General features: G+C 35.9%; 1 protein-coding gene across 1 annotated transcript in view; it reads right to left on the bottom strand.

Moving 5' to 3' along the window:
- gpc1a (glypican 1a) overlaps nucleotides 1-13,544 on the bottom strand; it is a 46,264-nt gene that overhangs the window by 31,725 nt on the left and 995 nt on the right. The gene's annotated exons all lie outside the window — the stretch shown is intronic.

Below are 13,544 nucleotides of genomic sequence, written 5' to 3'. Positions count from 1 at the left end.
GCTTATAACTTTAACTCAATGCTAACTGCTACAGCGTAATGAATGTAATCTTTTACTACACAGGTTATTCAGCTAGAGTACTTTCGATAACATAAAGTTCCATTCTGATGCAATTCTTTAAATCTTTACTTGTTTTTCAGGCATTACTTTAGAGTACACATTACCACTTAGCATTAATAATGCTAAACAATGCTAAGCCCAAGTTTTTGATACTTAGGAATTTCAATGAACTTGGTTGAACTTGACCTTGAAAATAAAATCTGTTTTGTATTGTAAATAATTTTATTTATTTTTATTATATAACAGTTCGATGGCATAATCGTGTATATAAAAAGAAAATTAAACACTTAGAGTCTCAAACTCTTTTGTACAAGGAACTACTTCCGCCATTCATACACATTTGCAGCAGACGTCAGAACAGCAGAAACCGTTGCTACTTTACAAACGTCACTTTAGAGCTAGTATTTTGAATGAATCTCTTGCATAATGTCTAAGTTGATGACAAAGAAGGTGATTTTGCTTACATTTTAAGATAGCAAGAAAAAAAAAAACAGCTGAACGGCATGAAATGCCATCAGTCTACAGAGATTTAGTTACAATCAGAAGATCACAATAATTATCCTCGAAAAATCCAAAGCAGCGCAAACACTACCAGATTAAGCTGCCGTTAAATTCTGTCGTGCGGCGCTGCGAAAAGGGGCGGGATTAAACAAGATGATTAGACATTAAAAAAAGCGAACGATTGCTCCATGTTTTAAATTTCTGTCCAGAGAGGTCCTGTTTTGATCCTCGATTGGTCTCACGCAGTCAAGTGATGCAATTTCGCAGGTCAGAGTTCACCAAGCCTAAACTTTACACCGCAGCGACATGCAAAACTTGACGCATGACCTTGCGTTTCCGGCATTCGTGTGCGTATGAATGGAAGTCTATGGGAAGAAAAGCCCAGTGTGACCGCAGCTTCACTGTTGTGTTTCTGATAAGGAAAAACGCTAAACACATGCGAACAATTCTCTCTTTCTGATTACTGAACTAGTCTGCAGTAGCGAAAACAGAAGACTCGTTAGAAACAAAAAGATAGTCAACCTAAAAGTAACTTTATACAAGTTATACAAAGAGTGGCCAACACAAAATACATACATTTCTAATATGTGAGTCTCATCTCACACTCAATACACTACAATCATATGGTATAAATACAACACCCCAACAAACAAAAGAGAGAGATCGACTTAGAAAGTGACCAGATTTATAGTGATTTGATCAGCTGTTTGTAGTTTTACGCTGAGGATTTCTCCTCTAAGGGCTTATTATATGGTCTCTATCGCCATCTTGTGGATGGACAACATCAACCGTCCTTGCTCTGCTCAGGATGCTGACATATCTCCAAAATTATAAATATTTAAAATAGGCACTATCCTTATAAATAAACTGCATAGTTGCAATCTAAACAACTACATTCTTGAATAGTACATTATGTTGTCCAACAGCTGCAATATCTGTCAAACTGTAGTCCTCTGCTTGCCATTGTGTGGGCGGAGTAATACACAAGAGTGAAGAGGCTGTACGAGTTCTGATATTGCTGAATATTGCACAGCTATCCTTTATAATTATACATATTATATATAATTATAGTTTATATATTCTATTTATATTCTAAATAATAATTATTAAATAAATTTTTACCTTTAATACTTTATGAAATAAACATTATTTAGACATTATGAAGCATTTGTATATAGGCAATTTTTCAAAATATTTAAAATACTATTATACATTTTTATATATTGTATTTTAGTTGTTTTTAGATATGGATTTTAGATATTCCTATAATCAAATTGATTTTAGTTTTAGGATTTTAGATTTAGTTTTAGTGAATGACAACCCTGCACTGAGATACAATAATTAGTTGTTCAATTACCTTCCTACTTATAGGAAATTATAAATTAACTTATTTTGAGTTTTAATAAAGTTAATAAAGCAATAATGTTTGGTCATTTTTATTTATTTTTTAATTCTTAAAAGTATTGAAATGACAAAAGCATTTGACAAAATTGGTAAAACTTGATTAAAATGTTTTAAATTTATTATTATTATTACATCCAGCTTTTGTCAAACATATATTAACGCTGTTTTTTAACCTCCATGTTAACCCTGTACACTACTTAGGTCACAAACAGCGCTTTTGACATGTTCTGTTCAGCATTTACACTCATTTCAGCACACTTGAGCGCCAGAGAAGCTGCGAGGTCATTCAAATGCAGAATTAATGAGTTCAGATTGTGTTTACTGGACATCAGGCCAATCAGATCTGCATGATTTCGGCTGTAAGAAGAACAATCAGTGGGTCGAGCCAGAGCCGCGTGTGGGAGAACGTGTGATTATTCGCACATAATCAGCAGTCGACAAATAATCAGTGAAAACATGAGCGTTCGCCACTAATGTCTCTGTGCACAAACTGAAACCGCACGAGAAAACGGATTACTTTAAAATGACTTGTTGATGTAAACAAATATTTATATATTAGAGCAAATATAACTTTTGTAATGAAAAACGTAAAATATAATATATATTTGTATGTATGAATTAAATATATAAAATTAATAATAATAATAATAAATAGTATACATTTTTTTTATAATTATACACAGTTTATAGAACCAGGTTGATTCATTAATAATTATTATTCTATTAAACTTTCATTTTCAATAACGTTTTCAAATAGTTTCAGTCAGTTTAAATATAAATATTGTATATTTATAGTCTTTTTAATATTTATGTATCACAATTTATAATAATGATGAATAATTTTATTAAATATACATTATTATTATAAATTGTGATGCATAAATTTAAAAAATACTATAAATATACAATATTTGTATTTAAACTGACTGAAATTATTTAGATTAAATTAATTATGTATAGAATTTTTGTTACATGAAATAGCATGTACATTAAAAATAAATAAATAAATATATATATATATATATATATATATATATATGCAAAATTACAATTTAATTTAAAAATCATTTACATTTTCTCTTAAAAATTTAAATTAAAATATAATGTAAAATATAATTGAAATATAATATAAATTTAATATAATCACATGTTTAGTTCATGCTTCATTTAGCAATTAATATCTACTAATTACATGATTTTTGAGGAATTACCACTGGATTAAAATCGGCGATGGTCGTGCAAACATTAATTAGATGCATAAATCTAATTAAACCACTTCGAATGAGTGAATCTGATTGTCACTCTCCAGCGAACGAATATATTATAGAATCTGCATGTGTGAGCGGCTTTAAAACATGCAAAAGCCTCAGCATCTCCACATGGGGTTGATGTGCGGGTGGCGGATATTGTGTGTGTGTGCGCGTCTCTTTCATTTCACACAGGCCTCATGGGTGTGTGCCGCGCCTATACAAGAACAGAAAATATGAGCCAAAATACTTGAAAACCAGTCAAGTCACAAAACTACCAATGCTACGTTAGTAAAAAGCTGGAAATAAATCTCTTAAAGCAAGAAACTACAGCTAAATAAATAGAAATAACTTGATAATAATCTAACAATCTAACCGAATAATCATACGTTCCCCTGTTTATTGATTCAATTAAGAAGAGCAAACTTTTTTGCTTCACAAGTTCTCTAAAACGTTGTTTAAATATGCTAATTAACCATTATTTCATTAAATATGTGCTAATTTGCATACATTTCCTGCATAAAATTCTAGGTGTTTTACATATTTACTGTAAAAAATGCTGGGTTCCACACAATCGACTTGTGTAGATACAACCTGAACAAATTAAGTTAACAGTAACACTTTATTATGATGGTCCATTTGAGTATTAGTAGACTGTCTGCTTAACATCTGTTGATGCGGCTTCTTCAACAGACATTTAACATTTTACATGTCAACTTACACTAACCCTAACCCCAACCTAGCAGTCTACTTATAATCTAATGAGAATTAGTTGGCATGTAGACCATCAATATCAAGTGTGACCAAGTTGACCAAGTTAGTTTTAAAAATTTAAGTGGAATTAATGTAAATTAATGAAGTTGTCCCAAAAAAACCTAGAGAATTGTGATGTTTTAGCTTATTTTAAATAAGTTGTTTAAACAAACGGCGAATGTCATGTTTTGAGTGTTAAGGCCATAGACTGTAAAATATATGGACGTAGCATCCGTGACGTCACCCATAGGTTTCTGAACACTGCAAAAGAAGCTACAAGTAGGCGCGGCCAACCGTCGCCATTTTGTTTGCGCGTCATCGCACCCACGGCGGGATACCAAACAAGGGCAAAGAGGCGGAGAGTGAGCGGAGCTACAGACACCTGCTGGCACTTAGCTTACACCTGGCAGACAGACTTTACTTTGGGAGAAACGCTTGATACTTTATTACCTGCGACTCGTTTGTGTCCTGACCACATGTGCTTGGCTGTACACTATATCAGTAAAGTGTTTAGACTTTTAAAAACACTGTAGTAATACATTGAGCCACTAAACATTGCTCTTATGACGTTTTTCTACAGGAGGAAAACGCGAATTACTTCCAAACACTTCAGATATAGTGTGTGTTAGTAAATGCAAGACTATTGATGAAATCCAGCATAACACTGTATGACAACGCTTCAGATGACTGTTCTAGAGCATACAGCTAATCAATCTGTCAGATTCTGGAGTGCTTTACGGGTCTAAAAAAAATATTAAGGATAAATGATCTTAAATAAAACAAATACATTTATAGAGATGGTATACAAGTATATAACTTTACTCACATGGGAAACGGAGGCCACATAAATGGATTGTGAGCACAATTAAGTGCACACAGCACCCATATCATCTGATAATTGTATGAAATAATTCCAAAAGGCAACTGACTGTGTAAAGCCACATAAAACAACACAAAAATACGATGAATATGCCGAGATCAGTGGCTAATCTGCCGGATTCAGCTGAGGTGAAATGACGGCGACCAGCGAGACCTAGCTGTCACTCAAGTGGCCACGCCCTTAATTATGCAAACTTAATATAACCTAATAAAGGAAATGGATGAGTTGTAAAAAAATTCACCCCCCTCACAGTTGTCATGGAGGGTAATAATAGCTATATGAACCAAAATCGTTCTTTGTACCAGGCTGTAAACACCTTTTTTTCTGCTGTAAAGTTGGCCATTCTAACAGTGGGCTCAATTGCAATTTGCTCTATTATGGAGCCAGGACTAGCGGAATTTTGATGAATTGCAGTTTCAGTTAATTCCGTATTGGCTTCCCGAGGGAGAGCGGGAGGTTGCCGGGACACACCGGGACGCTTTTCATTTGCGTTTATCGTCAGCGTTTTTCACGACGTTTTTACGTATTCAAATTCAAGCGATTTTCTCTGGCGTTGAGCAGAAGAGTATGCAAAATCACTCCTTGACGTTAGATGGCGCTACACAACTTTAAGCTTCTGACACATGCTTGTAACATAGAAAAAATCGACACGCCCTTTTGTTATGAATGGTTCAAGTAGCAGCTTCAGCTCTAGCGATGAAGAAATTATTATTGATCACCAGTGCAATAAGCAGCACTACGTTCATATTGCCTCTGGGCATCTTCTTCAATGTGCGCTCGCATTGACAGTTTTGCGCTTGAGGGCCTCCAATTGCTGTCTACTGTAACTTCAGCAGCTCCGTGCACGTGAACAATAGTGCCAATCTGATTGGTGGAGAAGGTCCTTCTTTAAAATGACACTTTTAAGCCTGGTGTTTTGGCCGTTGGTATGCACAATCACATTGTTTGGCGCCCTTTATTTAGTCACGCGGCATTAGCAAAAAGCGTCTCGGTGTGCGCGGGCCTTTAGAAATGTTTTTAACAGAGGGGATTTTGGGAATTGTTCAGAAATAAATTGGAAAATACTGTGAACAGACATAATCAGCTTTATTATGTGGGTAGTTGACTAATAGGCAGTAAAATAGCTTTTTTTTGGCCTGTTTTTGCCAACAATGACCCAGCATACCGTCCATGATTTCAAATTTTTTTTTTGTGAGCACTTCTCTGACCATTGTGGATCTTAATTGCTTTGTACTGTGCCCACAAATTTTTTAACTTTTCACAGACTTGTACCGTTGTACGCTGAATCTGTGCTTTCGCAAGCTTAGCAATAATGTATTCGATCACATCCTCGTTTCTGCAAGCGCCATCTGCCGCTGAACATTCTCCTCAGCATAAATCTTCAGGAGAGCCCTGGTGTCTTCAATTGTCCAGTACTGTCTGTTCTGTAAGCGAGCGCGATTGCAAAACTAATGTTAGTGAAATGGGCATCTTGCCACCTCGTAATCAGACACAGAAAAACTCTGCCTTTGCCCTTAACCCCGCCCCAAAGCCCTAGTTGGCCCGATCTGGCCCAAGGTATTGCGAAAAAGGTAGACCGCTGGCCCAGAGGAAGCCCTGCTTTGGCCCGATCAGGCCCCGGAAGTGACTGTGGAAATGCGACTGGCCCTGGCTCAGCCTGGCATGCTCACTTTAGGCTGCCGTAGTGGAAACGCGGATATTCACATGATCTTGAATGGGGTTCTTCAACTAATTAAAGTTTTCTGTTGAATTGCCTGATGGTTTTCAGTGACAAAGTGTATCAGGTTTTTATGTTTTTAGAAATATAGTGCTCAGCATATACTGTATGAGTACACCCCCACAAATCTCTCATTTAAATTAGTATTTTCTATAGGGGCATCGCGGTGGCACAGTGGGTAGCACGATCGCCTCACAGGTCACTGGTTCGAGCCTCGGCTGGGTCAGTTGGCATTTCTGTGTGGAGTTTTCAAGTTCTCCCTATGTTCTCATGGGTTTCCTCCGGTTGCTCTGGTTTCCCTCACAGTCCAAAGACATGTGGTACAGGTGAATTGGGTCAGCTAAATTGTCCGTAGTGTATGTGTGTGAATGGCTGTGTGTGGATGTTTCCCAGTGATGGGTTGCAGCGGGAAGGGCATCTGCTGCGTAGAACAGATGCTGGATAAATTAGTGGTTCGTTTCCGCTGTGGTGACCCCTGATTAATAAAGGGACTAAGCTGAAAGGAAAATAAGTGAATGAATGAATTTTCAATAGGATGCTTTACAATATTATATTTGTGCATATACATTAGTTTATCTGTGGTTGCTAAGGTGCTGCTAGGGTGTTCTGAGTGGTTGCTACATGGTTGCTAATGTGTTGCTAGGCAGTTGCTAAGGTGTTGCTAGGCGGTTGCTATGGTGTTGCTAGGCGGTTGCCGGGGTGTTCTGAGTGGATGCTAGGTGGTTGCTAAGGCTTTGCTAGGTGGTTGCTAAGGTGTTGCTAGGGTGTTCTAGGCAGTTGCTAAGGCATTGCTAGGTGGTTGCTAGGGTGTTCTAGGTGGTTACTAAGGTGTTGTTAGGCGGTTGCTAAGGTGTTCTGAGTGGTTGCTAGGCAGTTGCTAAGATAAATTACCATGGCTCTAGTTTGAATTAGCATGATGCTAGTAAGTTTATAGTATAAACTAGCATGTTGTTAGCATGAATTTAGTATGAATTAGCATGTTTGTAGTATGTTTATAGTATGAATTAGCATGTCGCTAATATGATTAGTATGTTGTTAGTATGGATTGGTACAGTACAATGTTAGTATGTCCAATGTAAAGTCAATGGCAGTTTTTTACAATGGAAGTTTATGGGACAGTTGCTAGGGTGCGAGTGGCAAGGTCATCAGTGATTGGCAGATTGGTAGTCTGAGTTAAATGAGCCCAACCTTAAGTCTGTATGACAGTCTGGCGCAAAGTTATGAGGTCACGAATTTTGGTTAAATGTTAAGTCAATGGAACTTTTCCGAATTATCCCGGTCAGTTTTCGGAAAACCGTAAGTTGGATCAGTTGGAAAAGATATTGCAACTAGTAGTTTGGTGGTTGTAGTGTGAACAATCTAGGAGGAGATGCGTATAGAAATTAGTCTCAGAAGAAGACGGAAGAATATTAAGTCTATGTAGTATTACAGTATATTGGCTTCCTCAAGCCACCATAATAACAGCAGTTCTATAACAAGAGGTCTATGGAAAACAAAGAAAGGTTTAACCATTTACTACATTTTAAATGGTGACAACTAATTATATTCATTTTTGTCATTTGTGACAGTGAAAAATATCATGTCAACAGTCCATGTATGAACAAATCCCTCAGTAAAAAGCTTCATGAATAAAACCCTGCAGTTTGGTGTACATGTAAAGCTGCTGAAGTGGACGTTTATGGGAAAAAACCTTTAAAAATAGGTAATAAAAATCGACAGATGCAAATTGATAAAGCGTTACAAAAGAAAAGTATTTTGGATGTTTTCTTTAAATTAGACCCAAGAAAAAAAAACACTTTATGTAAAACCAAAAAACACCAAATCTTAAAACTGACAGGTGGATGACAAAGTGTCTCATCTCACAAAACAAATGCGAGATGAAGCACAGACCAGACCTGTGTCTTCATGGCCTATTTGAGCGAAATGTGAGAGTGTCATTGTTTCAAGACACCGCAGGGCTCCAAGTGTCACACAGTCGCCCGTTGAACAATACGCGGCCTCTGTGTTTGTAAAAAACGGCAGACACACAGTAGTTGCGTCTGTAACTCTAGAGCGCAGCATTCAGCTCTGGTTCCTCTCTGACCTTTAGGTGATGCTTTATGATCAGCTCTTTCTAAAACACCTTCAAACCTCAAACCCTCCGACTCTGAATGCAAATGATGGGTATCACCGTCACACCCAGCAAAACCGCATTGAGATAAAGGTGTATTGTAGGCATTCGGAGAGACGACGGTGATATAACTAACTACAACGTCGGTTCAACATTGAAACAATGTTTTGTTAATGTTAGATCTAACGTTCTGCGAAAATCACTATGATGTCAAAATATTGAAAGGAAATATGTCAATCATCTGTAAATTGGAAATACTTTCCCTATACGTGGAGCGAGAAATGAGACGCTTTGGTGCATGTTCAGGCTGCACTTTTCCTAACAATGAAGGGGATGGGGACTGTCAAACTAAAGAAAATACAAAAAAACATCAGAAAAGTCCTTCAAACTATTTTTTACTGTTTTATTACAAAAGTGCTGCCTTAATAAGCAACAAACTGACGTTGTTATTGACTAAATAACTAACTACAACAGTTTAAACAGTGTTTTATTGACATTGCATCTAATATTCAGTCAAAATTTTGTCAATTGTAAAAATAGCAATAAAAATCAATAAAAATCTGAAATTTATGCTTGCTGAAATCTCAGATTAACATTTAAATATTTTATTGTTATATCTAACATACTGTGAAATCGATTTCTGTTGTCAAAATATTGTAAAAAAATATATAATCAATATTTTGACTGGCTATTTTATTCCATTGAACATAAAAGAAAACCTTTTGAAGTATGTTCATGCTGCACTTTTTTAATAATAAAAGGGGATGGAAATTGTGCTGCATTTCAAGTCTATCTGAAACGGTAAAAAAAAAAGCTATATTACTTGGTAGAATGTCAAACAAGTTATTTCTGTTACATGTAATGTTCTCTTATACTGTCTGTTGTCAAAATTTTGTACAAATTCTAGAATCATATAAATTCAAATCAAACATAAAACAATACTTCCAGAATATATCATATTTGTGAGTAATCAGTCAAACAATGAACGTTCGGTCATCATTGGCACATGCTCATGTGCAACTCAAACTAGAATGACTCTTTTATTACATTGAAAACAAAAGAAGATGTTTTGAAGCATGTTCATGCTGCACTTTTTGAAAATAGAATAAAAGGGAGTGGAATCTGGGACAATTGAGCTCCAAAAAAATCCAAAAAGTATTGTACTGCTTTCCAAATCTTTTTTTAAAACTGGTAAAAAACTATAAAAATTTGTTAAAATGTCAAACTATTAATTTTTATTTATTAATATAACAATTTTTATGGTTTTAATGACTAAAAACTTACAAATGAACAATCTAACTTATAAAACGTGAAGCTAAATCTTATTAACAACACAATTTGCTTCCAAAATGTAACACATTTCTAAGTATTTGGTCAACAACTCAACATTCTGCCATCATTTACACATCCACGTGCAACTCAAAACCAGATTGACATAGTTTCTTCTGTGGAACACAAATAAAGATGTTTCGAAGCCTGTTCATGCTGCACTTTTCCTTACAATGAACGTGAATAGGGTCCAGGACTATCAAGCACCAATGAAGCACAAATAAAAGCATAATTCGTATTTCATTTAAAATTTGAATCACTTTCTAATATGTGGAGTGTAAAATGAAATGCTTTGAAGCATGTTCAGGCTGCACTTTTCCTAACAATGAAAGTGGATGGGGACTGTCAAACTAAAGAAAATAATTTAAAAATCATAAAAGTGGTCTCAACTCAACATTCTGACATCATTTACACATCCACATGCAACCTAAAACCTAAACGACATAGTTTCTTCTGTGGGACAAAAATAAAGACGTTTCAAAGCATGTTCATGCTGCAAGAAAGTGAATAGGGTCCAGGACTTTCAAGCACAAAAAAGCAGAAATAAAAGCATCATCCGTTTGCCATTTAAAACTGCAATCACTTTCTTATAAAGTGGAGTGTAAAATTAAGCGATTTGGAGCATATTCTGGCTGCACGTTTCCTAACAATGAAGTGTATGGGGACTGGGACTGTCAAACTAAAGAAAACATAAAAAAAAACATCATAAAAGTGGTCTCAACTCAACATTGTCATCATTTACACATCCACAAGCATCTCAAAACCAAAACGACATAGTTTCTTCTGTGGAACACAAATAAAGACATTTTGAAGCATGTTCATGCTGCACTTTTCCTTAAAATGAAAGTGAATGGAGCCCAGGACTATCAAGAACCAAAAAAGCAGAAATAAAAGCATCATCCGTATGCCATTTAAAACTGGAATCACTTTCTTATACGTGGAGTGTAAAATTAAACACTTTGGAGCATGTTCAGGCTGCACGTTTCCTAACAATGAAAGTGTATGGGGACTGGGACTGTCAAACTAAAGAAAATATGAAAAATCATCATAAAAGTGTTCTCTTCTGTCAAGACACCGTTTCTTATTTTCTTCTGTGAAACACAAATAAAGACATTTCGAAGCATGTTCACGCTGCACTTTTCCTTACAATGAAAGTGAATGGAGTCCAGGACTATCAAGCTCCAAAAAAAGCAGAAATAAAAGTAGTCCAAATGACAATATACAATACTGCCATGATACAATATTGCCATGCAAAGCTGTGTTTTTGTGTCTTTATTTTAACACAAAATCTTGCTTGAGAGCCACAGTATAAAGCATTTTTATATTTAAATAGTATCACCCCCCCCCCCCCCTTAAAAAAAGTCCTTATTAACCACTAACACACAATGCTTCTCACTAAATTAAAGACCTATTTCCACCAGACAAACACAGTCTGCCCGCCAACCACTTTAAAGCCTAAAAGCGAACAACTTAGTCCGACGGTTAGTGCGATGAATAAAAGATGTTGAGACGGTCTCAGGGCGAGACGCTGGCAGTGGGCGGCCGACACATGCTACATTTTCCCTCATCTTCCCCCTTCTGTCATTGAAACCGCAGGCGATGACCTTGAGAAATATCCTCACGGCCAATAGGAACTCTTTGTTTGCCTTAGCCTCTCAAAATCTGCTGAGGATGCCAATGCATAATACACTTATTACTGAAGGAGCAGATGTTTGTTTTGTGGAATGCAGTCTGGAGGCCGAATACACTGTATGCTGCACATATACAGTTGTTCTTTATCTTATAGGAAAAATACATCGTGAATAAAGGCGATGTTGCTCAATTTGTATTTCCTTCCAAGCTTATGTTTTATTTACATGTTTATGTGTGAGAATCATTTATCTCCTTTAGCTTGTTTTGGGCACACAATTAGACGCTAGCACCCCAGAGGAATTCTGAAGGGAAAAAAACTGGAGAGCATCATGGATTGATATAATTGCATGTTTACGCCGGCTGATTTGTGACATATTACTGGATATAATGCATCAAAAAGATGGTTGTGTCATAAAGATTGATGGCAGATTTCATTTGAGCCGGCGCGCATGGGACAGATTCACAACCTGCCAACATTTCTTTGGCCTCTAATGAGAGCGTTAAAAATCACTAGCTGCTGCTGCGGATCATTTGCTGACTGCACGGATTTCGGATGATGCCTGTTACTTCTACAATCGGGAGATTTTACTTGTATAATTAATACAGTAACACTAGTCCTCAGAAAGTTCAACACTGAGGGAATCCACAAATCCAACTGTGGGTGTTTACCTCATAACATGACCTACAGGGGCCACATACTGTCGAGGACACGCTCTTTCAAACCACATGGGGATCCAAACATCAGGTGGGTGTCTGTGTGAAACCCATGAATGAATCCTAGGGTCGTTTTGTTTTATGATGCTTGTGATAAAGTCAGGTGTATCGCTGTGTTAGAGCGGTTTGAGTTTTTAGTCTATTGTTTGTGGTGGGCTTTTGTCTGGGACGCTCCATCTGTTCATGCGCTTTCTGAAGTTGACAGTATAAGAACACCTTGTGGAGTGTTGAGGAAAGCGACGAATGAGGAAATGCTGGACATTTATTGGTTTACAAGGAAATTAAATAAACTGGAAACAGACAGAAGAGAATAGAATAGATGCGGAAAAATAATGAGAGATACAGAAGATAGATAGATGGATGAATGGATGGGTGGATGGATGGATGGATGGATGGATAGAACAATGAGATGGATGGATGAATAGATGGATAGAACAATGATTGAAAGAGAAAGAAATAGATAGATAGATAGACAGACAGACAGACAGACAGATAGATAGATAGATAGATAGATAGATAGATAGATAGATAGATAGATAGATAGATAGATAGATAGATAGATAGATAGATAGATAGATAGATAGATAGACAGAACATTGATTGAAAGAAAGAGATAGATAGATAGATAGATAGACAGAACATTGATTGACAGAAAGAGATAGATAGATAGATAGATAGATAGATAGATAGATAGATAGATAGATAGATAGATAGATAGATAGATAGATAGATAGATAGATAGATAGATAGATAGATAGATAGATAGATAGATAGATAGATAGAACAATGATTGAAAGAGATAGATAGATAGATAGATAGATAGATAGATAGATAGATAGATAGATAGATAGATAGATAGATAGATAGATAGATAGATAGATAGATAGATAGATAGAACAATGATTGAAATAGATAGATAGATAGATAGATAGATAGATAGATAGATAGATAGATAGATAGATAGATAGATAGATAGATAGAACAATGATTGAAAGAGATAGATAGATAGATAGATAGATAGATAGATAGATAGATAGATAGATAGATAGATAGATAGATAGATAGATAGATAGATAGATAGATAGATAGATAGATAGAACAATGATTGAAAGAGATAGATAGATAGATAGATAGATAGATAGATAGATAGATAGATAGATAGATAGATAGATAGATAGATAGATAGATAGATAGATA

This window comes from Danio aesculapii, chromosome 22 (genome assembly GCF_903798145.1).
Source record: "Danio aesculapii chromosome 22, fDanAes4.1, whole genome shotgun sequence".
Lineage (NCBI taxonomy): Eukaryota > Metazoa > Chordata > Actinopteri > Cypriniformes > Danionidae > Danio > Danio aesculapii.
This window is presented reverse-complemented; position numbering and strand designations above follow the sequence as displayed.